General features: G+C 39.4%; 1 long non-coding RNA gene across 1 annotated transcript; it reads right to left on the bottom strand.

Moving 5' to 3' along the window:
* Nucleotides 1–10292: 10292 nt before the first annotated feature.
* On the bottom strand, nucleotides 10293–20393 carry LOC122233205. The gene is made up of 4 exons (XR_006210712.1): nucleotides 19928–20393; nucleotides 19740–19840; nucleotides 19027–19111; nucleotides 10293–10719 (listed from the first exon to the last, which is right to left on the bottom strand). It is a non-coding gene; the product is annotated as an uncharacterized LOC122233205 (long non-coding RNA).
* Between the last annotated feature and the right edge of the window lie 7218 nt (nucleotides 20394–27611).

Here is a 27611-nt window from a genome sequence, read left to right on the forward strand (position 1 = left end):
GTTACAGCTACACAGAAACCTAGAAGCATGCAAACAAGGCTGGAAAAACAGGTGCTCAAATAATCTTGCTAAGTTGATACGGTTGCGGGGTTGGTTTTTGTTTTCCCTGGAATGTTTTTCTGCAGATGAAACTGTGAGCTCCAAATTCTACTCATATATCTTATTGTGTTGGGGAATGTGATTGTTTTTCTTTTTCCAAAGGCAAGCGACATTTTGAAGCATAATAAGGAAAGAGCAACATTTCTTGGTTTTCCATGCATTAATGGGGTTGGGTATTCAGCAGCACTACATTAGCCATGCATTTATTCGCAACTCAATAAACATTTATTGAAGATCTATGATGGGCCAGACACTGGGCCAGGAACTCGGCATTCAGATTGAAATGACGTGATTCTTGCCCTCAAGGGGTCTATTTCTGGCATTTACAGACAAATAAATCTATTATTACGGAACAAGTAAATCCTACCACAGAGTTATGCCTAGTGTTACCACCGGAGCCTGGAGGGGAGACATCTAAACCAGACTGGTTAGAGGAGGCTTCCCAAGGTGGTGCTTAAACTGAGCTTTGAAGGATGATGAGGAGTAGCTAAATAAAAAGCAGAGGAGCCATTCCAGGAAGAAAGAAAAGTCTATGCAGAGAAAGGGCATGAGTGATCATGGACGCCAGAAACAATCACTCCACACTTAACGTTTACATTATGTTCTCTGGAATTGTTCTTTAGATGAATTGAAACCAAGGTTCTCAATTACGAAGTTTTCTCACGAGAGAAGAAAGGAAGGCTTACCTCTGAAATTACCTCACAGTCTCCACCACACTGCTCCTTGATTGTGGCCTCTCTCCAAGGCACACAGAACAATAGCAATGATTCAGGAGAGCAGGGAGACAGGGCATCTCCTAAAAAAGTCATTTTCTTGGCCTTCCGAGTCTGGCATAAGATGGGCTTCGCTGAAAGAACCAACGGCACTGAATTTTTACCCAAAATGCATCTGCACACCTTTCCCCTTAATGCCAGCTCACCTCCTATCCTGAACTTTTCATTTGCGTGAAAGGCTAGAAGGGGAGATGGGCAAATTGAGCACCACTGGTCAAAATGGTGTGTTTGATTATAATTGAGATAAACCTCTCTGATCCATTGACATTATAGTAAGTAGAGTCACATCAGACACAGGGTTCCGTTCTGAAGCTTAGATAGAAGGCACAGGAGTATGGTCAAAAGTACCCTTGAACATCCCATAAGCCACCACAAAGAATAATGTGCATGTTTTGTCTTGATGACCCTGTTTAGTACTGTGTGTGTATAAATGTATAATGCATAGAATCGTGTGTGTGTAGTATAATGCATATCATAAATGGCATATAGGCAAAATTTATTTTTAAGGCAATATTTAAGGCATTTTCATGTTAATTTTTAAAATTTTAGATAGAGTGTGCACACAAGCAGGGGAGAGGGGCAGAGGGGGGAGAGAGAGAGAGAGAGAGAGAGAGAGAGAGAGAGAGAGAGAATCCCAAGCAGGCTGCACACTAAGCATGGGCTCAATCCCATGACCCTGGAATCATGACCTAAGTTGAAATCAAGAGTCCGATGCTCAACTGACTGACCCACCCAGGTGCCCCTCATATTAATTATTTAAAAGAGTATTTGTATGTAAAAACTTAAGCATGTGATGGGTCCCCACTTTACAAAACTTTATTCAATACTTCATGCCAGTCCAGGCGCCTAGGATTTTTTACAGGCCTAAGGAATTTATTCTAGAAGAGAGAGCACTAGACTTATGATCAGAACACCTGGGATCAAGTCCTGCCAATGTCACTTACTGATAAAGAGGGCCTAAGGATTTACAAATCTAAGCCTTTATAAAGTTTGTCCAAGATAGTCTTGGAAAATATTCATGTCTGTATTTGATATTTAATGTGCTAACACCATGCACCAGAAATGGTAATAAAGGACTCACGACTTCGATGCCTTTCTATACATAATAAAATTCAACCAGGGACCTTTTGATTTCCCTTGGGTATCTTCACTCACTTTCTCATTCGCTACTCAATACATGTTTAAACTATTTTTAGAGCTGACTATTTTTAAACTGTAACAAAATTTTTAAACAGAGTTGAAGCGGTTTCCCCACAACCTCATGTATGGAATGAAAGATCGCCACAGGAATCGTAACGCAGACAAGAAACTGACCACAGATTGTTTTTCAGAAAGCCAGTCTCATTCAGGATTGACGGTGACTGAGTCTCAAACTTAACAAATAGCGTGCACGGCCAGGTTTTTAGCCTATGTGCCAAACTGCTACTAAGAGGAAAGAAAAAAGGCGGAGACGGAGACAGAGAAATAGAGAATCAACACTGCCCCACCTGTTCCTGCCCTGGGGTTCCCAGAGCTTACGCGTATCATCATCACGGTCACAGGTCCCCTAATCTGTGGAATCCCTGGGAACTCAGGAAAACCAGCCACCTTTTTATTTAAGCCCTTCCCACTCCAGCGGACAGTCCTTTCTCTATGAATGGCTAAATTTCATTTTTCAAAAATGGTAAACTAGGCTCTACGGGGGATTTCGAAGGTATCATGGGACTGTTTTCCAAATAATTCAGGCTCAATAAAACTGCTAAGTATGCTTTGTCATTGGATTTTTTTTTCAGATATGAGTAATTTTATCCATATGTTGCTCATTCATAAACATTTCTACAATGCAGTTTAAGATTTTTAAAAGCCACTGGTTGTCCCAGGAGGTACTGGGGCCTACTTCATACTTTTCTAGAAACTATTTTTTAAGTCAAATGTCCAAACAGGCAGCTCTCTTCTCCTTACAAAGTCTGGATCCTGAAATTTTAGGTGTGGGTTTGAAAACAGATTTCAAATGTTTTGCCTGTTATTTTGTGTGTAGACTTTTGGAAACTCGCTTTTTCTGGGCTCTCCTTATTCTGCTGCCCTGGAAGGTTAACTTACCTCCTGCGGGCATGAGGTGACGTCTCTGTTTCAACAAGAAGAGTCCTCCCCCATGCACGTGGTTCAAGTTCTAACCTCAGCCAAGCGGTGTCGCTCCCAGGTGAAGGCCCCATCCACCCCGCCAATTCAGAGGCTCTGCGTTGCTTTTGTCCTGTTTTCAACTTACATCTTCAAAAAAGATAAGACCTGCCTAGAAATCTGTTCTTACCGCCACTTCTCCCTGCCTCATAGTCACCCTCCACTTTCTCTGGTCCGAAACCAACTGTGTAAGGGAATCCACTTCTATAATGCTCAATGCTGTGAAAGCTGAGAACTCAGGGGCTGAAAATACTTTGTCTTGGTTTTACGGGTCACTGTAGGGTAAGGCCAGTCTCTTCCCTACTTTGGGGGAGAAACTCTGCCACTGAAATGGAGGAGGCCTGAGGGAACCTCAGTTGAGTTTGTTAACCACTTAAGAGAAGACAAGAGACATGAAATCGTATATTCAGTGAATGAGCATGGACGGTTCACCACAGGGGGCAGGCAACTTCTTGTTGGGTGCATCTAAGTGACTGTCACTGATGTCGATATTCACTGTGTGTAGTTCTAGTTCATTCCCAGCCCTGCCTCCTTTTATTTTGGAGCTAATGCCGGCTGCGTGTCTAGTTTTCAGTACGGTGAGATAGAATCAGCAAATCACACTTATGTTTCATCCTTTTCCAGGATTTTTGTTGGTTTTCTGTAGCAGCAATAGGCACCAACTCTTCCCGCATATTGCCTTTTTTGCTGGAACATGTTGTGTGTTGGGTGAAATTTTCTATAAAAACTAAAAAAAATAAAAATAAAAATAAAAAAAGCAGGACCTCAAGAGGAGAACTGCCTGGGTTAAAATCCCAGTGCCAGCACTCGCTTGGCTGTGTGACCTGAGGTAGGTCACATTAGTCCCTCAGTGCCTCAGTTTCCTCACCTGTAAAATGAGCATGACAGCAGTACTTACCCAAAATATTGTAAACAAGGAATGAAATGAGGAAGTTAGAATAGGGCCTGGCCTACAGTCAAGCACTCAAAAATCATTGGCTTGACCAGAATCTCTTCTGTGCCACTAGCTTCCGTTCCCAGTTAGCAAATACTCTTCAGAGAATTCCCAGACACTTGTTTTAAGAGATGTATACTTTCTGTGTGTTTCCACCTGCCATTTATTCCACAAATATCTATGGAGCTCTTGTCATGTGTCAGGCTCTGTGATAAGCACTGGGGTATTATTTTCTTCCCATAAAAATAAAGACTCAAGACTCATTTCCGTCAAATGGTAACAAAGAAAGCCAAATGCTCTCCTCTGCCCCTCCCCAGCTTCTGTTTGAATCAGTGTGCTGAGGCTAAAGAACTAAATTTGTCCCAAAGGATTCTCACACACCAGAGAACCATTAAATTAAAAAGCACTGGTGCTTCTGGGAGAAAAAGACTGGAAAATATCACCACTTTGCATTAACAACGTCTACCCAGCAGACCCAGCTAAGGATGTCCTGACCCGGCTAAGGAGCCCCCTTTGCATGGAAAGAGCCCATGCCACTGAATGAGACTAAGTGATGCGTTCCCATCCAGGTGTCCTGGGACTGATGTGTGCTGCTCATTAGTAGTAAATGGTAGCTACATGTGGAAATCCCAGCATCCTGGAAAGAGAATACAACCCTAAGGAACCATTAATCACCTGCATTGATTCTAAAATTGACTGAGATGTGGCTAGAGAGTTGTTTGTTCAGAATTTAATTTGATTCACCAGCCATTGGACAGGCCTTTATTTGGTGTTAAACTGCTACATTTCCAGCTACTGAAGCTGACTCAGGTGTTCCCGAGTTTTTGTCTTTTTTTTTCTTCCCCCTCCCCAGATTTGTAGGCAAAGAGAGTGGAATACATTGCTTTCAACCCCTGCCTCTGCGTGTGTTGAAAAGCACTCCAGTCAAGGGTGAAATACATTGATCAAGTGACACGGTAAATTGTAGCGCCTGCTGCATTGGTGAATTCACAGCTGGGTACAGCTGGATGTGGGTTAGGATTGGCATCTTCCAATGGTGACCTTTCTATTTCTTTATGAAGACCAAGGCACAGTGGAAAATACAGACCAATGTATTTATAGCCATTGGATGCCGTTCCAATTGGCAGGCAAAAAAGAAAAATATGAGCCCCTTATTGCGAGCACTCAGTTAACTAGCCTTCTGAAACCCTGACCTCAGAATTTGTTACCTTCTGCTTTTACCCCCTTGTATCTCCTTCCATATTAGCTGCTCACTCTACCAAGCCTGGGCTGAACCATCCCATGATAATGCTCCATGTCCAAGGTCATGGTGTTCCTCCTCTCCATCTACAACCCTTCCTGTCTCCCATTTCCTCATACTGGCTAAGGCTATTTCTCTCCTGTTCCTTTACTCGCTCGCTGGCATGCTTTCAGCTGCATTGGCCTCCTCACTTAGCTTATGCTCTGAGGTAGGCCACATTCAGGCGACCTTCACTCATTCATCCCTTTAAAGTGCTTCTATATCCAAGTGGTAACGTCCATGTGCCCCACTCTAGTGATCTGTAGAATGTGTTCCATTTCTGGGCCTGTTCCACAGGACTTGGAGGGAAGTCTTGAATTAACTGTCGCCAATTACGATGTGCCCACATATCAATCCTACCAGGCTCCCCCACAAAGCCATCTCCTTCTGTCCTGCGTGACAGTCTCAGCCAGATATGACTTCCCCTGTCTGCGAATTCCCGCAGCTCTTTTCTCATGGACAGCTTACCTCCTTACGCCCTTTCGTGTTTCTGTTGTCTAAATAATCTCACCTTCCCTGTAAGATTATGGCTCCCTAAATGCAGGAATTATGTTTTATTCATCTCCGTCCTATTCCTTTGCTTTTTTGCCATAGTTATGTGTGTCTTGTTGAATCAATTTACACTGAGGAAATTGTCACTTGGCAATGCTGGTAATTTTCAACCTTCACATATTAGACATTCATAAACCAGTATTTTTATACATTATCTTTGTATCAAGTATTTCTAAACATCTCTGTGCCATCATGGTAAAATTGCGTAGCTTGAACATTGAGAAAGAAGTTAAAATTGAGGAAAATCCCAACCCAATAAGAGGGAGAAGTAACAGTCCTTCTGGAAAGAAAGGGGAAATCAAAGAGAATAAGAGGAAGGAGTGCAGAAATGTAAAGATACAGACTCCCCCAGGGTGCCAGTAGTTTGGGTGGGGCTCAGTTAGAAATGAGAAACCTTAGATAAATTGGGGCGGAGGGTAGCAAAGAAGAAATCCTAACTTACTAAGGTTATTCCACCTACTGCAATCCTTACAAAGACCTAATCCAACATGGAGTCACCTAGCAGTGGTGTGAAAGTGGTGGCTTATGGAATTAGATAGAAAGACAGAGTCTGAATTAGTATCCCAGCCTCCCTTTGCTAAGAATGGAAGAGAGCCACACATTCTTTCATGGCAGGAGACAGCCACAGACAGCCTGAGAGACCCTAACCCAAAGGGTGCAGTGAACTAGAGCAGTGTTCAAGGTGAAATGGAAGATGTGGAAAAGACACAGAGAAGTGAAGAAAACTCAACCATAGGAGGTCACTGGGTCCTGAAAATGTAACATGAAAACATCAACTGTAGACAGAAGTTGGGGGCCCAGTGTCCAGATGTACAAGAGACATTCTCTCAAGAACTGCCTGTTCCTCCCCCAAGGGTACTCTCCCCTTTACCAAAGGGCTATCTACCTTTCTAAAAGAGATGAGGTTATCATTAATTAGGAAGCTTAAGTGTACCCTGCTCTACAGAGATATATACATGGAGATATGTTACCCATTTATGGGTACATAAATACACAAACATGTATGCATGTGTGTGTATGTGTGTGTGTATGTGCGTGTGTGTATGTATATACACACACACTGTCATGGAAAGAGACAGACAAATTTTCTGCATCCCTACTTGAGGAGCCCCGTAAGCTCTAGCATGACAATATAAAGCTGTAGGCTGAAGGATCATGCTGGCCCTGATACTGGCTTGGGGGATGAGGCTTGGATCTACTTTTCCTTTCCCTAGGGACAGCTGGAGGCTGCCTCTGCCTCATCTGTGGCCACGCCAAAGCCTTTTTTACCTTTTGGATTGCCCATATTCAGGCAGTCAGTATCCACTCAAGATTAGCATTAGGAATTTTATGATTTTTCAAATATCTGCTATGTCCTTAAGTAGCTATGGGACCTTGAGCAAGTTTCCATGACTACACATTTCAGATCATCATTTCTATGACACGTAAGTATTATAATGAAGAATAAATACAGTATTTGTTGGATCTAGCATTATGAAATCAGAGTTACATTTCTTTCTTTCCTCTGTGTGCTACAAGTCTTGGCTGCTTCCCCCCATATGCTCTCTTCCTTATTCCTTTCCACTGTTTCTAGGAACTTGATCCCATAGTTATCCTTACTCTCTCCAGGACCATTCATGGTCATCTTTTTGTTGTGGTTTTCCCCTTGATCATCTAACATGCCGTCATCTTTCGTATCCTGAATAAAACTCTCTTGAGCCATAACTATCCTGGCAGTGTCTCTCGTTTTCACTTCCAAAATCACTGTTAAGAGCATTCTACTACTTCCTGACTCTACATCACAGTCTCTAATCTCCTTACCAACTGTAATCTAGTTTATATCCTAACCATTCTACTTGGAAAAGCCCTTTCTCCTGATTCTCACTCCTAGGATTCTCATTCCTAAAAAAACATTAAATACTTGAATCATGACACTTGCTTTTCTAAAAATGTCAGTGCCTTTTGGGTAAGTTCTTTTTTTTTGTTTGTTTATGTTTTATTTGTTTTTGAGAGAGAGAGAGAGAGAGCAAGTGCTCAAGTGGGGGAGGGGCAGAGAGACAGGGGGACAGAGGATCCAAAGCAGGCTCTACACTGAGAGCAGGGAACCCGATGTGGGGCTCAAACCCATGAACCATGAGACCTGAGCCAAAGTCCAATGCTCAACTGACTGGGGCCCCCAGGTGCTCCCTAGGTTAAAGTTCTGATTCTTCACTTAAGCATTCATCTTCCATGACCCCGATCTATCTTTCTGTACCTAAGATTGCCATAAAGACAAAATTAAAATGATTTTTTTTTGAGAGAGGGCTCAAGTGAGCAAGGGGCAGAGAGAGAGAGAGAGAGAGAGGGAAGCAGGACTCATGCTCACCCGAAGCAGGGCATGAGCTCACTTGACATGGGACTCGGAACTCATGAATCATGAGATCATGAGTCATGCTTAATGACTGAGACACCCAGGAGCCCAAAATTAAAATAATTTAAAGAATTCCATGACCATCAAGTACAGACAGCTTTGCTTACTATTCCTTTCTTAGAGATTCTTAATGTATATTATATTAAGGTCTCTGTGAGGAGCTCTACAGGAAAAAAAAAACTCATTCAACAAATAATTGCCTGCTTCCTAGTAATGGCCACGAAACACTTGTTCTGATTACTATTTGACCTTATATAAATCTTAGCTCAAGTTGCTTTAAGGTACTAGAAAATACACTTTGGGCTATATATTTATATCCATCCCTGAACCTGTTCTAGGACTTGGATATAGTATGTGCTTAACATGATCTGGAATGCTAGGTTATGTCCTATCATCAAAAGACATATGAACTTTTCTTGCTTTTTAAAAGAAATGATACCACACCTGTCTGAAACCAACAGAAAGCAATGAACTATAAAATCTCTATGACACAAATATTTTCTTTGACTGTCTCAAAGGCCTCATTGCTCCATAGGACTTGAAGAAGGAAGGAGTGGGCTTTTTTTTTTCACCACTCACTAGAGCCGGGAGTCAAGCTTCATTCAAGCACATGATCGCATTTAAGGTTCGTAACCCTATGAAACAGGCAAGATTATACACATCTTTACGGATGATAAACCGAGGCTCAGAGTCACCCACCAATTAAGTGACATTGCCTGTATTCAGATTCAGGTGTGCTGATTCTAAAAATCTTTGCTCTTTGCACAAAACTGAAGCTTTTACAAATAGTGAGGTGAGAAGAGACGTGTGAATGTTGATGATGAAAAGGGAAGCAGGCCAAGATAAGAAAAACATTCGTTCAGTGTCCTGGGTGATAAGTCTTTGCCAAGAACATTACAAGGAGAAGAGACCATAGCTACCAGCTGCCAAGTCCCAGTGTTCGGCTGTTGGAGAACCAAAAAGAAGGAAGACGGAACGAAGAAAGAAACAACAATGTGCTCGAATAGCCTCAGCTGCTGCAAAGCTCCCTGCCCTGGGGAAACATAGACGGTAAACTGTTTTTCTTGTGTTGACTTAATACTGATCACCCAGCATCATGAAGATTTGACCAGACTATGCCAAGCAGGTTGTCTCCTGCAGAAGATGATGAGAGAAGAAACTGAATTTCTATTATAGCCACAGACTACGCTTTATGCTTTCCCCCATGGGTGTTTCCCACGCTTGCTACCAATTAAATCATGAGTAGTCACTGAATTCCGTTTGAAGAATGAAGGAATGAATGCAAGAAAATAGGTTTGTGTCAGAGAACTATTTAAATTCCCTACCTCCCCTTAATTAGTTACTGTAGTCTCACTGTCTAGGAGGAATCACACATTTATAAGTAAAATTGTTTTGAAATTGGTATTCTGAGAATATAGCAACATGCCTTGTGGGTGGCTTAGTACATCAGTCATCAAAATGTCAATATGTCTACACATATGACTATAATATTTTGACGTTGCATTATCATAACACCTAGTATGCACTCAACATTACCGTGCATTTTAACCTCAAAAGCAAATCAAACCATATCTTGTCAATTTACATAGATTGCAGGCTCCACTGATGGGAAACTCTCTCCCTGTAACGACACTGATAATGCTCCTTACATGTTACTTGGTGAGTAAAAGCAGCACAACGAGAAGAAAATAGCTTGGTGGCAGTGCCTCACTGGACATTAGGATGATGTGGCCAGAAATAAAATAAGAAACCCTTTGTTCTTGGTGTTTTCTTCAGAGGCTTCTTGGACCCTCTGTGAAAACCCAATTCTACATGGCTTTTTCTGCAAAATTACTGGCAGATAGGAACTTTTCAGCTAGCACATGTCAAAGCCTCTGCCAGGAATGTAAGCTGTACAATAATTTTTTTTATGTCTTTAGACACCTAGAACAGAAACCTTAAACACCCAAGTGTCAAAATAAGACAGATAACCCAATAAATTTGCTAGAGTAGGGACAGGGAAAAACAAACACAGCCTTCTGTTATACGGATGTCTTTTAACTCTCCCCGACCACTAGCCTGAAACCTTAGCCTGCCACACGTCTTTCCTGTCGAGCTGTTTATTTAGACTCCCGTAAAGCCTCTCGGCACCCATTTTTAATTTTCAGCTTGCTTCTTGTCAGCTTTCTGAAAAGCATGGCAAGACCCACTGTTTAACAAAAACACACACAAATCAGGGAAGGGGGTAGATGGATGGCAGGAGGTGGTGGGTGCAGGCGCCTCCCAGCAAGTGTGAGAGAACCACATTCCTGATCCCATTCGTTTGTAATTGGGTGCAAGGGTTGCCAGTCGAGGTCATTCAATCTTGCATGCCTGGGTTTAGCTAATGCCCAACCTTCATGTGGCATGTTCCGCATTCATTCATGAAACAGTTTGTAGATGTTCCGCAGTGATGTTGGCAAGAAAAGGAATCTTCAGCAGCAGTTCATTTCATTCTGGTAGTTTCCTCGGCTTGATTAGAAGGCTTGAGGAAGCTGCAAGCAATCATCTTGTCCTTCTAAAGAGGAAAGATAATAGGCTTGAATTCAAAGATCATCATCAAGTAGTGTTATTTTTTTTTTCAATGTAAGTGATAATCCACGAAGCCGCAATCATCGATCAAGTAATGGCACATGCGATGTGCCGTGCGTGGACCTATAGGTAGAGTGAACATATTGAGTGAACATATTCTGTGAACCAAAAATCAGAATTCAGAGTCTCACGTGAAATAACAATGGCAGGTTCCAGCTCAAGAGGTGGTTAGGGAAATCGAGTGTGGGTTCCTCAAGTGCTAGAATTTACAGGCAGTTTGATGACTTAAGAGGAGCAGTGTTAAAGACTATTTAAAAGTGGGCCGCTTGCTCTGCAAAAGCAAGGCTTATAGTCTTGGCAGTTGTGGGAAATATAAAATATTTCATCTCTTCACTGTCTCTCGACTCTTTCTCCTATGCAGTTGGAAGCAATCTCAGTTTCCCAGGAGCCCATAGGCTCAGTGTATGCTTCCTTTATAGTATTCATTAATTTCTGCAGCGGATAGTAATTTATCCTATAATAATTTATCCTACAATTTATCCTAATAATACTATCTGCTATCAACATAGTGATTTTCTTAAAGTTGTAAGGGTTTGGGGCATTGGTAGGCAAGAGAAGGAAAGGAAGAGGTTCTTAGAAAAACACCCAAAGTAAATTGCACCCTGATGCCACTGCATGTGTGTGTGCATGTAGGCATGTATGTGCATATAAAGGAAGAGGTGAAAATCTTGGATCATCTCCAACATACAATCCCACCCCACCCCCAGGGTTAACCACCATTCGCATTTAAGAATTGTGTGTGTGTGTGTGTGTGTGTGTGTGTGTGCATGTGCTTATTATATCTGATCTATAAGAATATATATGTATGTATATGCATATATGTATATATCATACACACACAGCCACATATATGTGCTTTTCTTTTTCACAAAGATGGAATCCTGCTATACCTATTGGTGTACAACTTGTTTTTATAAGAGCATTTTTTATGTATACCTTGTCAAGTCAGTACATAATGTTCTATGTATTCTCTTTTTTTATTAAAAAATTGTTTTACATTTATTTATTTTTGAGAGACAGAGAGAGACAAAGTGTGAGCAGGGGAGGGGTAGAGAGAGAGGGAGACACAGAATCAGAAGCAGGCTCCAGGCTCCGAGCTGTCAGCACAGAGCCCGACATGGGGCTTGAACCCACGAACTGTGAGATCATGACCTGAGCCGAAGTTGGATGCTTAACTGACTGAGCCACCCAGGTGCCCCTCTATGTATTCTTTCTAATGGTTGCTTAATATGCCTAAATAAATTTACTGTTTTTATTTGACGGATCCCTCAAGTGAGATAATTGCTAATTTTTGGTATTATAAACAAGGCTGCAATTAACACCCTTGAATATATATTTTCGCTGATTTGTGTAATTATTTCTGAAAGATAGATTCCTAGACATAGTAATGCTGATAACTGGGCCTTGCCTTTAGTTATCAATTTATCAAAAGATAGAATTTGAGGTGGAAGGAGGAGGGATCATACACACCAGAAACACAGAAAGTCTGGTAAACAAATGTTGGCAGGACTCATCCAAACACTACAGAGAGAAAAGGAAGTCTGAGTCTCTGGTTCCATTGGCAAGGGATCTCTCTTAAGATATCAGTATCTCTAGCTTTCCTAGGTGATAATTTTAATTTTAGGTAATAATTAGATAAATTTAGTAGTATCTACTTCTTAGAACTTACTCAGACATGCTCACTAAGCAGCATGATGAATACAATATGATTTCCCCAAAGATCTAACCTGACAGAAAGTCAAATATAGGAAAAATGTAGATAGTAAGCTCTCTACCAGTCTGTGTTTTGGGTTCATGTAAATCCATCCCTGACAGATGGATTCTCCCAGCGTGCTCAGAAAATTGGTTTCTGAAATCTACAGAATCACCACCCTATGGGGCTTTTTGAAAGACATCCTTGTCATTAATATGGTCAACATCTCAACTCCCATTATGTATCTCCAGTTTCAAACTTGGATAGAGTAAGCTCCTAGTAGACAAGACCTACCTTTGAGTTTGTCATCCCTACAGCTAGAGGGCAATGCCAGAGTGGACATCAGTTGCCATGTCAATTTCTCAATGTTCTTAACATCGAGATCTCCTGGTTCAGCCTCTTAACCACAACATAGATACTGCCTGCACCTGAGCCCACTGTCTTCAGTCTCATTCTCCTTGAAAGCACACAAAAATAGCATCCCACTGTTTATAGAGCAAAGTGCAATCCCTAAGGGCTGGCATTTAAGATTCAAGATCTGGATCCATCCCAACTTTGCAGTCCAATTTCTCACTATACCTTTTCATTTCCATCTCTAGGTCTCCGCTTCTATTCTCTCCCCCTGAAATACCCTTCCATTCCCACTTTCCTCTCCTTGAGAATCTAAAATATAGATCGTAGGAATAGAAATCTAATACACTGGTAAGATAGAAGGTATAAATATTTCCCTGATGGGCAGGGGCTTCCATAGTAAAATAAAGGCTGATAAGGCTGAGAGATGGGCGGGGATGGGGAAAAGTCTTGGACTCATTAGCCACATGGGCCTATTTGCCCCTCCCTTCTACCCTCCCATCCCTGCTTTCTCTTGTTCGTTTGTTTTTGTTTTTTGTTGTTTTTTTTTTTTTGAGCTATCATGCCCACCAAAGGATAAGGCTTAAAGGAAATTATTTTCATAAATGGTCATAATTGTGTATCTGTATTACCATTTTTTATAGACGTAAGATTCGCATTATATTTCAATCTTTCTTGGGTGAGCAAATGGGACATATTTGTGAAACTCAGAAATTAAATCTATGTTGTTGGACTGACATGATACTGTCTCTTAGGACTGAACAAAAGAGAATTATTCATTGAAGGGAAAAAAATCCTTATTTCTTTCTAAAATGGACCGATGTGACATTACTTTCTTTTTGAACTTGGCTACCTCACACCATATTTTCTTTTTTGACCTGGGTTACCTGATATCAGCACGAAGCAAGCATTTATAAAGTTGTTTTAGAAAATCTTTGATAAAAATCTCCATAGTAATACTCATTATAAATTTAACTTTTGTGGCACCTGGGTGGCTCAGTTGGTTAAGCGTCCAGCTTCAGCTTGGGTCATGATCTCATGGTTCATGGGTTTGAGCCCTGCATTGGGCTCTGTGCTGACAGCTCAGAGCCTAGAGACTGCTTCGGATTCTGTGTCTCCCTCTCTCTCTCTCTCTGCTCCTCCCCCACTCACTCCCTGTCTCTCTCTGTCTCTCAGAAATGAACAAATGTTAAAAAAAAAATTTTTTTAATGAATACATTTAACTTTTTTCTTTTTCCTTGTGAAAAACATGAAAAAATTTTAAAGGTTCTTGTTAAATACTCTAATGTAAGGCAACTGAATATCTGGAGCACCTTTCTCAAGCTTCTTATTTTACTTTATTGTAATATATGGAATATGCAATGCTTTCTAAGTTCCAAGGATAAATCTTTGTCTAAAATTTTCCTTGACTTGCTGTTTACCTTGTTGCTAAAGAACAAAGAGAGTCCCAGCCATGAACCCTCTTCAAATGAAATATGGACTTATATTTGGATGTCTTTGCTACCAGTCAGTTCTGCCCTAAAAGAGGTGATAAAAAGATCCAGAACACCTCTCTCCTTTGAGTCAGATGTCCAATCCTCCGAATACCCCACCTCTGGGGTTGGGATGCCCAGATCTGCTAAACATATTTTAAAAACAGGTAAAAATTTCACAGAAGACTGAAAACTGTGTGGTAAGGAATAAATATTGTAGAACGAAGTTTTGAGATAAAAATAAATGAGCAACATAATAATGACTTGACTAGTTTTTAGCTTTCTTGATATCTGGAAATATCTTATTGTAGAAGAAATAAAAATTGGGCCAAAGCTAGAGAAAGGAGCTAGTCCTGAGTTTGGCAAGTACCCGATATAGATGTGGAAAAAAAAAAAAAAAACCCAACCAACAAACAAAAAAACTTGATCAAGCGGAACCCAACTCAAAGATTCAAGCCTTAATCTGAGTTAAGGATTTCTTTTAAAAAGAAAAGCCCACCTACAAATTTTAAAGGATGTCTTGTGGTCAGTACCTTATTCTACCAGTTTTGAAGAAATAGCATCACAAAAGAATGCAATTAAACAGGAACAAGGAGAACAAGACTTCCTTAGCTAAGTCATTCAGTCGTTTCAGGTTTCAATTTTCTTGTTTATGAAATATGGATAATAATACTTGCCTCCCTGTCTCAGAGGAGGATTGAATGTATTAAATGAGGTCATACATGTAAGACTGCTCTACAACTATAATACGTTATTGTTGTTACCACAATATCATTTTCTATTTCATCCCCAAATCATCTCCTGCGTTCTACATAGTTGGGCATGTACTATAAGGGCAGAATGACTATATGCCATGGAATTTCCTGGATGGCCTAACTTTCACCAGCCCTACCCCACCTTCCTCGTGAGTACACTCTTCAAATCATGTGTCCTTAGACTGGAAATCACAGGCACTTAATCTTTAGTGAGATGTGTAAATATCCATCATATAATTAGAAGTCTACTCACAAACAAAATTCTAATAATAATCTCCTTCTGAAAGATACGGAATGCTCAGTAGTTAAAAAGTCTTTTAGGGGCGTCTGGGTGGCTCAGTCAGTTAAGCATCTGACTTCAGCTCAGGTCATGATCTCATGATTCGTGAGTTCGAGCCCCACATCAAGCTCTGTGCTGACAGCTCAGAGGTTGGAGCCTGCTTCGGATTCTGTGTCCCCCTCTCTCTCCGCCCCCTCTCTGCTTGTGCTCTCTCTCTGTCTTTCAAAAATGAATGAACATTAAAAAAAAAAAAAGTCTTTTTAAAGGAAACTGGCCAAGTGCAAAAAAAGAAAGACAATGAAATATGTAACTATCTCAAGAGAAGAAAGAGAAAATAGCTATCAGAGGTGCCGATTTCCAACCCAGGTCTAACTTAGCCTTTGAAATTAGATGAAACTAGCCTCCTGTACTTTCGACTAGGGCACAGAGCCACGAGAACCACTTCAATGAGAGATAGATATGAACTATGACTAGTTTAGAAGAAAATGCGTTTCAGAGGAAGTCTTTGGCAGCTGTGGAAGCTGGATTAGAAAGGAGTTAATTTAAGTGCACAAGTAAATAGAATCTATACACACGGGTATTAGAAATGTCATTTTTGACATTTAAAAAGAATGGATCTTGACCTCAGCTGGAATATGTATGTCTGAGCCTCCCATCTCGTTCCTAGCATTACTAACTGGTGCATTATTACTTGGGCACTAAATGAAGAGAAATGGCATTCCGTCACCGGATCAACATGTTACTTCAGAAATCCCAGTTTTAATACAAGGAGTATGTTGACAATGGATGGAACATTCGTTGAAAACCTCACACAGCGCAGCTGGTAAATCACCCAGAAAGCCAATTCTATTTAAATGCTATGAAACCTCTGAGTGAAAATCCAAAACATCTTTTTAAAAATCACAGTTGAAAGTAAAGTGCCGTCTTCCATCCAGCAGCAACAGGCTGGGCAAGGAGATGGTAACACCTGGGTTTTTTTTTTTCCTCCGCTTAGGGAGCCAATCTTTCCTCCCTTTATTTTTTATTCCTTTATGTTAACAGAAAGCAATGAGGGCTTATGTTTGTATCCAGGTTGATTCTAAAACATTGAGCAGATTTATATAACAAATCCTCAAGGAGGTGAAAGATCCTGGTGAGAAACTAATGTGGTCTAGCTTACAACTACAGTGTCCATTTCAGGCAACCTCTGGTATTTCCAATGGCTTTCCTAATTCCCGTCCAATTTGGCCATTGGGTCTCAATTCTCACCATGCTTCTATCCATGGCTCAGCCACAGCCACAGCCACAGTAACTACACGCATGAACATGAGGAGACTTTTAAAAAGCTCTTTTTTTTTTTTTAATCCAATAAGCTGGACTTTTGAAACATCTAGGAAACAATCACTTCCCAAAAGGTGATTTGGGGAGACAGCCATATTGAAATGACCATGATTTTTTTTTTTAAGGCCACGTCTAAGATCAGCAATTAGCAAAGTTTTCCTGTAAAGGCTGCACAGTAAAACGTCTATTGCAATTCCTCAACTTTGCAACCGTGGCAGAAGAAAAATCATCGACAATACTAAACAAGTAACAATGGCTATGTTCTAGTACAACTTTATTTACGGACACACATACGAATTTCATATAATTTTTATGTGTTACACAACACTTTTCTTTGGAGTTTTTCCAACCATTTACAAATGTGAAAAAACATTCTTAACTAATAAGTCATACAAAAGCAGACAGCAGGACACATTTGGCCCTATAGGCCACAGTTTCCTGACCCTTGTCTAAGAGGCTCAGAAGGGAAAAGAGCACTAAAAAACCCTTCTGGAAGTCACTATAAGAAGTTAGCTATGAAAAAAAAAAAAAAAAGAGGTTAGAGTGGGAGAGAGCCAAAGCATAAGAGACTGTTAAAAACTGAGAACAAACTGAGGGTTGATGGGGGGTGGGAGGGAGGGGAGGGTGGGTGATGGGTATTGAGGAGGGCACCTTTTGGGATGAGCACTGGGTGTTGTATGGAAACCAATTTGACAATAAATTTCCTATATTGAAAAAAATAAAAATAAAAAAAAATATTCAAAAAAAAATAAAGTTGAAGCAATAAAAAAAAAAAATAAGTTAGCTATGGGCACAGGTTATTCCTCAAAGGTTAAAGGTCAATCAAGTGTGATAGTCATTAGTGTTGTCCGGTGAGCGTTTCCTGCTCTGTTCCTGGGAACAGGGTTGCATCATCATTTCCCACACTCTTGCAGTCAGTGTGGTCATAGGGCTTACTTTGGCCAAGGGGTTATAAGAAGTGATATGTTCCCCTCCAGGTAAAAAAATAAGGGCAAATACATGATTTACCGTATTCCCTTCTTAAGGTGAGAGTAATTATGCTTGGACAAAGTAACAACTATTGACTTGTGGGATAAGAAGCCTGAGTAAGAAATAAAATTCTGTTTATTAAGCCACTGAGATTTTAGATGGTTTGTTATCACAGTTTAGTCCAGCCTGTACTGAATGCAACCAGCTTATTATATACTATGGTCAGAGGATACCTAAGTTTCCTCTTAGGTATGTATACATGTATACATGTATGTATGTAAACATGTATACCTGCTTTAGCAGAAGACAGCCACTTTGACAACCGAAGATTAGATAGCAAATATATCATGGATTTATTATCCCTGTGTCTTTGGACTGTGGAGAGAACTATAAAAAGTAGTAGATAATTGTTTTAATGATACTATTCGATGCAGATGAAAGTATTGTTAAGACAGCTAGTCTCATGCTGCTAGTGGAAAAACACTAGCTTCTAGGAAGCTCATCCGTGTCTTTGACAATTTTTCAAATTCTTTGACTACAAATTCTGCTAGGAATCTATCCTAAAAAATAATCAAGAATTATCAATAATAACAGGCAATTATTTCTGAATAATGATATATGTTTTTGTTAAAATAAGGAAAATAAAGAAAAGCCCTGGAAAAATTGTGTCCAACTTGATGGGAAGTGCCAAAAATTATGCTAGATTCATATAATGACAAAATTACAGAATAATGTAGAATAAGTTTATGAAAAATTTTAATGGCAAAAACAGATTATGTATTATGTATTGTCCAAATAGTCTAATTCAATGACTTACATGTACTTTACATATGATACATGTAGAGAGACAGAGACAAAGAGGACTGGGCACGAAACACACCAAAACGTGGTAGGATCACAAATGGCTATTATTTTATTCCATTGACATTTTTATACTGTCCAATTTTTTTTTTACAAGGAGTATATATTACTCTCAGAGCCAAAAAAGTAATAAAATTTATTTTTAAAATAGTCCCAAGCCAGCCAGCTTTAGACTCCCCCTTAGAGAACACCACTTTTTTTCTTTTTTCCATAAGCTACAAGAGACCCAAGCACTATCTTTATTGAAGAAGCCCCCTTCCGAAAATTTTTACTTTGGATCCCAAATTACGTTGTTGGCATAAAACCAAAAAAATCATGACTCATAGAGATTCACGCTATAAAGAATGACCGATGCCTTCTTCCTGATGCTGTGGCATATATTAATTCAAACCTTATTACTATTTAATTTAATTTATTATCGCAATTCTTGTAAATGACTTGCTTCCAGAGGATTTCATAGGCCTTTTACATCCATCTTTTTGGGCCTTATCATCTTCACTATTATGCTAGCTTGCAAATATCAGTGGCTTACCAAATAATTCTCGTTCACTTCATAGTCTAATAAAGTATTCAGTGGGTAGCCTTCTGTATGATGATCCCAGCATCCTGGGTTCTTTCTTTAAAAAAAAAAATTTTTTTTAATGTGTATTTATTTTCAAGAGAGAGAAAAACAGAGCATGAGTGGGGGAGGGGCAGAGAGAGAGAGAGGGAGACACAGAATCCGAAGGAGGCTCCAGGCTCTGAGCTGTCAGCACAGAGCCCGACTCGGGGCTCGAACTTATGAACAGTGAGATCACGACCTGACCTGAAGTCGGATGCTTAACTGACTAAGCCACCCAGGCACCCCCTGGCTTCTTTACATTATATGGGACCATGGTGTGCCAACACTTCTTGAGAGGTCTTTGCTGGGTCCACTGAATTCGCCTCACCAACAAGCAAAGAGAGAAACTCCGAAGAAAATAGCATACAACCACTCTATATTCATTGTGTTCGCAAAAAGACAGGCACATAACCTCACGTAGCCACATGAGGCTGGGGATGTAGACTTTCTGTATGTTTTGGAAGAGGGGACAGGGTTAAAGGACATCAAGCCTATCTCTGTTCTACTCATCACAGATAACCTAGAGGAGCTCTTAGCTGTTTATATCACCTGTTCGGTTTACATTAATCCCTTTACTAAAAGAACTCCCCCCACCCACCTGACCTTTTTCCTGCCAGAACTCCCAAATTCATTTTGAATTTCACCTTTAAGAAGCTTTTCTAAATGCTTCAGTCAGAATGAACTTGTCCGTTTCTCCACGATCTTGTTGCAGGAATCTATACCATAACACTTCTCAGGGTCTGACCTGTGTTAGAGAAAATCATGTATGCTTTTTCGTCATCAGAGCAAAGGGACTGAACTAGGTGTTAAACTTCACGGTCTCTCCTGGTACCTAGCATGATGTTTTCATATAGTAGGCACTCAGCAAATGTTAATGTCCTTCCATTGCTTTCCAATCAACATTTGTAAAAACTAACTGAACAAAATGCACTAGCCTAGTATTTCACATAAATGCTGGTTTTAGCTCTCCCTCTTAGCAGATATTATATAAAGAACATTTACAGGGATGTCCAGAAGAACCATCCAAAAATTGTATGGGCTTTAAAACCTCTTTGAGGATTGATTTAAAAACCAAAGGATCTAACGTAAGATTTCTTATTCCTCTGATAATCCTGTTGTATTCTGTAGATTTTAAAACTCTCTGTGGATTTTTTTCCTTTTCCTGGAAAATCCAAGTTCTTCAGTAAATCAACTTTTCAGTCCAGTGGGTATAAAAGCAGACTCTGTAGTGAACGAGCGGCTTTGCTGAGTATGCAGGCAAATGGAAAGAAAAGCAAAGAAATAAAATAAAAGTGAGAGGTGTGAAATTTCCCCATCCATCTTAATGGAGTGCTAACCTTCCTGCCTCACGGTGACCGGTTGAATTCTAGAACTATTAAACAATGAGCTGAAATCCAAACATTCAGTCTGGGAGTGAAATCTCCTTGAGAAACGCCAGCTGTGTCCAGTTTTGACTACAATTCGGGCTTAAGAAAGCAAACACATGCCAAATAAAACTGATCATGGCTATCCTCTGTCAGCTTTAGGCTCTAGAATCTCCCCTCTTCACTCTGCCCTGAAAGGTTCACCCCATTTAAAAGGTGGGTGGGGCATAGAGCGTGGGTTTGCTTTTAAAGATGGCACCCGAGGTAGGGAACGCTAAATCAGAGACTTGGTCTTCCACCTTAGACTTTAGGATCTCGGCGATTGTTGGTGTTCACCACTTGGAGTGATTTGTATGGTGTTTAATACTAGGCCCTGCTCATTGAAATAAGGGCTCAACAAATGTATCTGGGTTGCATAGAGGGAAAAGGTACAAAGGGGCCAGAGGCTGGCTGTAGAGCTCAACAAGAACCCAGAAAGAGCAAGCAAGAACAGCCATTTCCAGAACATTCTTCTTAATAGTCTACTTTACAAAACGCAAGGGGCTGGAACCAAACGACCAACAACTGGTTGGTGCTGGTTCTGATGGTTTGGTAATTGCATAAAAGCACAAGAGAAAAAAAGAACACCTGCTCTGAAGCCAAGTCAGATGTGGGCTCTGCTTCCAGCTTCAAGGCTCAGCAGCTGTTTTAGCTCAGGCAAATTCCCGAATTTCCCTAAACCTAGGCTCTTCATCTTTAAACTATGAATAACGTGGCTTCGAAATTATGCTATTTTGAGAACTAAAGGACATGATGAACACAATAAGCAATTAAGACTGTAATTATTCTTCCATGATGAATAGGGGCCCAGGAGGAGTTTGGGGGGAGCCTTTCCTAACACCCACTTCTGTTTCTCCTACCACCTCAACTTTGCCTGGCCAATGGCTGCAAACAAGCAAATAGAAACTCCCACTGAAATCTATGCAAGGAAAAAAATAATGAGAAAGTAAAACACCAAAAGGTTAACAATACCATTTTGGAGTATAGGGACTTGCGTGATTTAGGTTTCTTTTTATCTGTCATTTCCAAATCTTTTCTATAGGCATATACTGCTTTTAAAGGTTTTGATAAATATTTTTGACTAGGAAAAAAAAAGGTGAATACTCAACAAATACAGAGTGACCAGTAAACTAGTTATTAAGCAGCTCTTTGCAGGTAGCTACCCATGAATTAGGCTAACATAGATCTAGGTTTCATGGAACTGTTCTACGTGTGGATATTCTGTTCCATGTATTTGATTTGGTGTGGTATGTACTGTTACCTTGTGTATCAAATGCTGTATCAGATTAGCGATCATACACATGATCCCGCCTCTCCGGGAACTTAGATCCTAAAATGGTCCTGTGTGTATATCAAAATAATAATGCAATCAAAGTACGTGATCCCTGAGTAGAAAGCATGCGCACAGGAAGGTGGTGAGTGAGGAAATCACACTGGGTGCAGACAGCACAATGGACTTAAGCAGAGAACGCCTCTGGATCTAATGGAGTACTTTGTGTTGATGGGTAGGACAGATGGCAAGGCAGACTAGAAATGGTTAAAGGCTGTTCAGGAGAGATGAAAAATTATCATAGGGAAGGGGTGCTAAGAATTTCGGAATTCCAATAACTATAGAGAAATGTACAGAACTCAGGTTACAAAAAGGAGAGTTGTGACTGCAGGTCAGGTGCCAAAATGACCTATGATGCAGCCAGAATCATGTTAACTTTTTGCCAGTTTAGTACTTTGTATATGTGAAAAACTGGATGCCCTATTTAATTAAAATGTGTGTGGCTGCATGTAATAGAATATGTAATTAAAAGTGACCTGAATAATAGAAGCCCAGAGGCAGGTGGCATCAAGGTTGATTCAGTGACTCAATGACATCAAGGATCCAGACCATTCCAGGCACGTTTCTCTCTACCCTCCTTGGTCTGTCTGGGCTCCCTGCACAGCTGCAAACCTGGACACAGCCATTCCAAGCATCATGTTCTCATATAACCTCCAAGATAGCGGGAAAGACTTGTGGTGGGGATGGAACAAGGAAGGCAAGAGCAGCAAGGGAATTCTCCCCGGGTGTCCCTCTATTCTTATGGGGGAGAAAGACATTCCCCCAAGCTCCCTGACAAACTCCCCTTATGTTTAATGGCCACAATTGAGTCAAAAGGCCACCCCCCAACAAGGAAGGCCTGAAAGCAAGGGTGTGTATTTTTGTTCCTAACGTAGGCTGTCGTCTCTACCCATCTGAAAAAAGCAGGGTAGCAATTATTTGTGGTATAGAAAATTAGCAGTGGGCAGTACAGCCATTATTTTTTAAATAAATTAAAATGCCTTTCTTCGGTTCATTCACTTCCAAGTTATCTATCCCCACGGCAAGCTTGCTATTTCACCAAGTGATGCAATTGGCTTAGTTATTTTGGCAGATATCACTTAAAATAAAAGTTCTCTCCTCATACCACCTCTCTTGTGTGCACACGCATGTATGCACGCACACATACACCCACACGCATGCAGCAAGCACTCCTAATACTGACCTCTGACTTTATTTTTTCTTTTTATCCTTCCCACCGTGTTTGTCCCTTGGCTGAAATGACAGAATAAAATCCTCTCACAATTACCAGAGAGAACATTTATTTCTTGTTCTTTAGATTTTGTAGACTTTTCCTTTTTTGTTTCAGATGTAACTAAAGGAATTGTAACAACAACGAGAAACAGAGGCCAAGAATGTGTGGTTTCTGTGAATGTTTAACTTTTTTCTGTAAAGCTTGAAAGAAATATTTTATAAACACTTTGGAAATCATACGATAAATGATGAACATTGTATGCCCTTAGGCATGGAAAGAAAATTAAGCCAAATAGAAGTCACACAAAAACACAGCACATAATTGGAGCAGCTCCTAGAAACTTATTCAGATGCCACCAATATAGTAACTTTTAAAACAAAAGTTAAATATGCATTCATCATAGAGCCATTTTTAAACAAAACTTGTCTCTGAATAGTATTTGAAATCAAATGCCAGCTTTCCGGGATGAGCTGAGAATAATTAAAAAGTGAAACTGAAAATAAATGACAAATACTTATCTGTTTTGTTTTGCTTTCCAACAAAAACTCAAGGCAACACAAAATAAGGAGAGCAATTTAAAATTGTCATGCATTATAATAATTGCTTTGTAATTAGAACACTTCATCTTTTATAAGAGCTTATTACCTGTATAGTGTATTCATCTGCACAAATATTCCTGAATTCCCTCAGGTAATTAGTTTCATGAAATATTGCTGGATGGTACATTCTCCTTCACCATTACTCCTGAGATTTCACAAAATACAAGCACTCTTAGCACAATGTTATGTTGAGAAATGTAATTAGCAGAAAATATTATACGATATTCATGTCAAACATCACTTGGGCAACATGCATCTAGACCTAAGTATTCCTAGATGACCTAATTAGGTGAAACAAATTTATCTCACGAGCCTTGACACCATATTCCTTCCCCAGAGAAAACATTCAAAGCCTTGGGAAGCATTCGATTCTGTGTTTAACCTCACAGCTTCCCAAGACTCCATATCATAGAGTGAATCTCTGAAACCACCCAGGAGAATTCCCTTCAGTTCCTTTACAGTGAAGTCCTCATCTCTCTAATCCACTAGAGCCAGTCTCACCTCCCTGCTGGCTCGTCTTTGTGACATCTTTATTACTTGCCTTCTTGGAAGCCATATGAGATCAACTCTCCACCCAATGCACCCAGTTGCTGAATTCTTTCCAGTAATTCAGAAGGGAAATGTCCTTTCGCTAGACAGTGGCATCATACAGTTTTCGTCTCCTTTCTTGTTCATACCGAATCCTACACATGCTCTTCCACCTACTGAATGCTTCATCAATGTCTAGAGTTTATCTATGAATTAGAGTCTTGCACCTTTGTACTGTTCTTTTAGCACTAAGTATAAGAAAGTTATTTCTATTTAAAGGTAACTATTGCTGAAGTATTTCAACACATCAAGTAACATTTTCCCAAGTCAATAACACAAATATCAAGATCAAGGTAAAGACAGGAAATCTTTATACTCACTAGACTCAAAATTGCAAGTGGGTTTTCAATTAAGAGTGGCTAACATGAGAAATGATTGGCTCTGGAACTAGGAAGTCTACTAAAGCTACTATAATTTCTAACCAAAGCAATAAGACAATAAAAAGTGATTTTTTAAAATATTCATTATAATATTTTAACATCAATTCATTTGTTGAACATCTAGGAAGTACTCACAACTTTGATAAATAAGTAGGGAAGACACAGAAGAAATAAAATCACATCAACTATGTTAAAATGAGAAAGTAGTTTTTATTAAGGATGATTATCAACACTTGAATCAAAATCTCCATATAAAACTATAAGATCAGCAAGAGGGAGTAAAGAAAACTATGCATGACCCCTACATTTAGCATTACCTCAAAATAACACAAACTTTGAATTACCCATGATAAATAACACCAATTTTCAAATTCCCACAGACCTCCATGCTTACAACATGTTTATGAGTGCAGAGAATAGAATAAAATAGCTTGAGAGACTCCATGAAAAGGAGAAGAAGAGACTAGAGTATTTGGATGAAACATAGAAAAAACACCCTCAAAAAGACAAAATCTAACACTAAATGCTAACTGATCTGGGACCTGATATTCCAAACTATGCCTATAGGAAGGGACTCAACAGTGAGAGATGTTAGAAGTGGCAACTTAAGAGAAACATGGCTTCCCAACATTGCTTATTGGGAGAATCCTATAAATACCAAAACTATGGTGACCCTTGGAGATATAGCAGTGATGAGAAAAAGAAAGAAAGAAAGAAAGAAAGAAAGAAAGAAAGAAAGAAAGAAAGAAAGAAAGAAAGAAAGGAAGAAAGAAAGGAGAGAAATACAAAATTAATAATCCTACAGAAATTAGAGAAATAAGATACACCAATTCTCCTTCCTAGGTCTACCACCATCAGCAACCTCCATTAGAGAAATTGCACTACATGAGACTAAGGAGAGCACTCTTGAAACTTAACCACAAGCTACCTAAAAGTAAAATCTAAAAAAAAAACCCAGCCTTATGCAAAAATCCTTTAAGAACAATATAAGAAAACAGAAACTGAATTCCAGTTGAAAATTCTCCCCAATAAACCATAAGGCAGAGAAAACAACAACTAAAGTAAATTAAATAGCTGTAAGCAACCATTTAGAGAGGTTTTTTTAAGAGAGATATTTTAATGCCTAGAGTCAGAAATGTAAAAACTAAAACAGCCATAGAAAGAACTAGGAATAAATGCAATGGGAATCACAAGAACTCAGAAAAGAACTTGAAGAAAAAGATAAAGTCATGAAATGAAGAATAAATTACCAGTTGTATAAGGGAGTATCAATTAAAATAAAAAGTTAATAAGAGTGAGGAGAGAAAGGGAAACAATGAGAGAATGAAAAGGAGAACAGAAGGAAGTAACAATGAGCAGACAGTAAAAAAGGCAAAGAAGGTCCAACCTGTGTACAACTGGAGACTCTGAGGAAGGAAAACCAAACTGTGGAGTGGAAGTGAGTACTTAAATTATAACCAAGTAAATACAAGATGATTTCCAGAAATAAAAGAATATTTGAATCTATATATTAAAAGTACCACCATATGTCTGGGAAAATTGACATAGAACTATTCCAATCACCTTTCAGACCTATCCTAGAAAAAACATTGTATTTTGAAGCCAAAGAAAAACAATCAAGGCTCCTGGGTTGCCCAGTTCATTAAGCATCTGACTCTTGATTTCGGCTCAGGATATGATCTCAAAGTTTGTGAGTTTGAGTCCCATGTAAGGCTCCATGCTGACAGTGTGGAGCCTGTCTGGGATTCTCCCTTTCTCCTTCTCTCTGTCTCTCCCCTAGCTCATGCTCTCTCTCTCTCAATGTAAGTAAATAAACATTAAAAAAAATCATCAGGGCCTTCTCACAAATGATCAAATTATCTGTGAGGGCAAAAAAAAAAAAAAATAGGCTGACATCAGATTCTCAAGAGCCATATACAAAATATGGTCACAGTGAGGTTGAATTTTCAAGAAATTCAAAGGATGAAATGCAATTAGAGAATTGTATACTTAACCAAACTTTGCTTCAAGTGTCAAAGCTGTTGAAGAACAGTTTTGAACATCAGTAACCTCAGGGAATACAATACACATGAGTCATTCCTGAAGATTACACCAGAGTAACGTTTTACCACCTTCTCTTTCCATTATTGCTTATCTAAAAAAGTCTTTTTAGATATTCCTATACATACATTCCACCACCATGAAATTTTAATACCTCACATACCTTGTATATGTTTATGTACTATTGTCCTTTGGAAGGTCACATACCCTTGTAATATGGCCCCAAGAACCAATTTTAACCCTCTTGGATGTACTGAAAAGCAAACATTTTTTAACCAAGGGATAACTGAAATTTGGGGGGGAGAGATGGATGAAGTATATAACACATTTAATTACAGAGTTAGAACTAAAACAATGGTAGAGACATGAGATAATAAGTAGTACTTAAATATTTTATTTTCTGACAAAGTAGAAAACATATTAACCCTTCAAAAAGAGAAAGTGAAAAAGGAAAGAGAGAGGGTAAAGTCAAATAAGATCATTTGCCATTGTATAGGTAATCAGTGGATGTGAACAGATATCTATTTAATACAGGCAAACCAGATAATAAAAACTTAAGTAACATGGGGATAAAAGGAATACATATAAAAATAACCACATATGAGATCCCAGGCCACATGAGGAAAAAAAAACACACCACGAAGGACAGTTTTAGGGCAATTAACACAATTGGTATATGTTCTATAGATTAGAGCATTGTAACGATGTTAATGTTCCTGAATTTGAGAGCTGTATTTTGGTTATATAAGAGAATATATTTGTTCTTAGGAAATACACACTGCAGTATTAAGGGGTAAAAGGACATGATGCATGCAACCTACTTTCAAATGGTAAAAAAAAAGTGTACTCATGAATATTTATCGATCAATAGATGATAGATAAAAAAATGTGGCAAAATGCAAAAACAAAAAACAGTCAGATAGAAAGTATATGGGAGTTCTCTATATTATACTTTCTGCTTTT

The sequence above is a fragment of the Panthera tigris genome, chromosome D4, assembly GCF_018350195.1.
Source record: "Panthera tigris isolate Pti1 chromosome D4, P.tigris_Pti1_mat1.1, whole genome shotgun sequence".
Taxonomy (NCBI): Eukaryota; Metazoa; Chordata; class Mammalia; order Carnivora; family Felidae; genus Panthera; species Panthera tigris.